This window comes from Macrobrachium nipponense, chromosome 23 (assembly GCF_015104395.2).
Source record: "Macrobrachium nipponense isolate FS-2020 chromosome 23, ASM1510439v2, whole genome shotgun sequence".
NCBI classification, from domain to species: Eukaryota; Metazoa; Arthropoda; class Malacostraca; order Decapoda; family Palaemonidae; genus Macrobrachium; species Macrobrachium nipponense.
Window position 1 is genome coordinate 62,475,364 of NC_061090.1, and position 2,500 is coordinate 62,477,863.

The following is a 2,500-nucleotide window of genomic DNA, read 5'->3' on the forward strand; positions in this document are numbered from 1 at the left end:
CTTGAAATAAGGCTAAGTTGGTCATAACACCAACCTGGAGACGTCCATTATTGTCGTAGGAATCTATGTGTTATGTTCTAAAGGTTCACTCTTGATTCACGACCAGAAATATCACATTTAATGACTGCTTGCGATGCCTGAAGTTACGTGCGTCGGAACTATGACTGGCCGACGTATCAGGTTAACAGTAATCCACAGATAAACAGTTAAGCAATAGCCCACCGACTGAGAAGCAGATAAACAACAACCTATGAATACATAGATAAACAATAACGTACATTTAAACAATAACCCACTTATTGAGAAGCAGATATACAATAATCTATAGATACACAGATGAACAGTAACCTACAGATAAATAATAACCCACAGATTTGGAAGCAGATAAACAATAAACTATAGATACACAGATGAACAGTAACCTGTAGACAAGCAGATAAACAATAGCTTACAGATAAACAGATAAACATTAATCCAAGAGAGAGAGAGAGAGAGAGAGAGAGAGAGAGAGAGAGAGAGATAAGAACAGTAAATTATGAAAATATTAACAGCCAAAAACACGAAGAATAATTGACAGAACTGACTACAACAGCCACATTCTGCAGTCCAAGATTCACAGGCGATTTTGATTGAGAGAGAGAGAGAGAGAGAGAGAGAGAGAGAGAGAGAGACTCCCTTGCACTCTGACACGCTGCAAGAGCCTAGGTACGAAAGGCATTCTTCCCTGTGATTTGTAGTTACGTCAAAAAGCATAAAGGCATGGGTTTGCTGGGACCCTTCCCCCAACCCCCGTGTAAAAAAAAGGGGTGGGGGGGGGGGGGGTGGGGGTCGGGGGGTTTGGAGGTGCTATACCAAAACCATATGGTGATATTCACACACGCATTGTGCAGCGGGGAATCTGTTGCGTGTGATTTCCGCCGCTCTTGCAAGAAAGGGGAACTTTTATTTGACGTTTGGTGGGGAAATGGGTGGCCATTCTCCCCCTTTCGATTGAATGCCAGGCTGATTTATTGTTATTATTGCGCGCGCTGGAACCCGGCGCTGCCGTCTACCCTGCCCTTCCGGTCCCCTACCTACCAGAACTCCACCAGGGGCGGACAAACAGGTTTGTAGGAGGAGAGCAGATGTCCCCCTTCCCATTCTCCTGCTTATCCCGCCACACCCAGGTGAACAAACAGGTTTAAAGGAGGAGGGGGATGTCCCCCTACCCTCCCATTCTCCAACCTACTCGGCCCAAACCTGAGCAGACAAACAGGTTTGCAGGAGGAGGGTGGATGTCCCAGTACCCTCTCGTTCCCCTACCTACCCCACCCCACCCGGGGCGGACAAATCGGTTTGCAGCAAGGGTGTGTGTGGCTGTGTCATGTCTCCCCTACTGTCACCAGGGTGAGGAGACAAACACGATTACTCTGTTTTATTATTAGAAGATTATTTTGGAAGAACATCCTCTTTTAACCCAACCTCATTAGCAGCATGTAAATTATATAACAGCTGTCTAAATAAGTGAATAAAGGAGTAGATATAAATGAATAAAGGAATAAATGAACTTTGGACAGTCGTTGTATATATATATATATATATATATATATATATATATATATATATATATACTATGTATATCTAAATACATATACTCTATATATATGCTATTATACATATACAGACGGATGATTATGAATAAATATAAGATTAATGATCCTCGTATAATCTTTTTACACACAAAAAGGAAGTTTTTTAGTTTTTTTTTTTTTTTTTTTTATTTTTTTTTTTTTTTGGTCATCACGTTAGTGATAAAATGCACTTTATATCCGCTCGCAGATTTCCTATAGTTTAAAAAACCAGAAGATAGAAAATAAAAGAAAATAGAAATAAGAAATAAAAATAAGAAGTAATAGATTGCGTAGCCTAAAACAATAAGTAAAAAATAAAAAAATAAAATAAACAAGTGCGTAGTTTAGGACTTACTCATATTTGTACATTAACCTAAGGTTGACTTGTATGTATGATTCCAAACCATTCCCCCACAACACAACCCCACCATGCCACGCCCCCACCCCCCCCCCTTCTCTCCCCAAACCAGCCACCCCCCCCCACCCCTCCCTCCCCCCCGCCCCACTACCAAAAGAAGCAGGAAAGAAACTCAATTCCTTTGTATATTTAAGGCCGAAAGATTAAAAATACGTTCTGGAAAGAGGCCCGACTTGGTGAATTTCTTATACTGTACAAACACCTCATTGTAAGTTGACTCTCGCCGAGGCAACTTGAACAGGAACATGAGTTTTTTCTTTTCCAGATAGATTCATATATATATATATATATATATATATATATATATATATATATATATATTATATATATATATATATATTTTATATAGTATATATACATATTATATATATGGTTTATTTTATATATGTTTATATAAATACTTTATACACACACCAACTACACACACACACAATATATCATATATATATAATATATATATATATATATATAT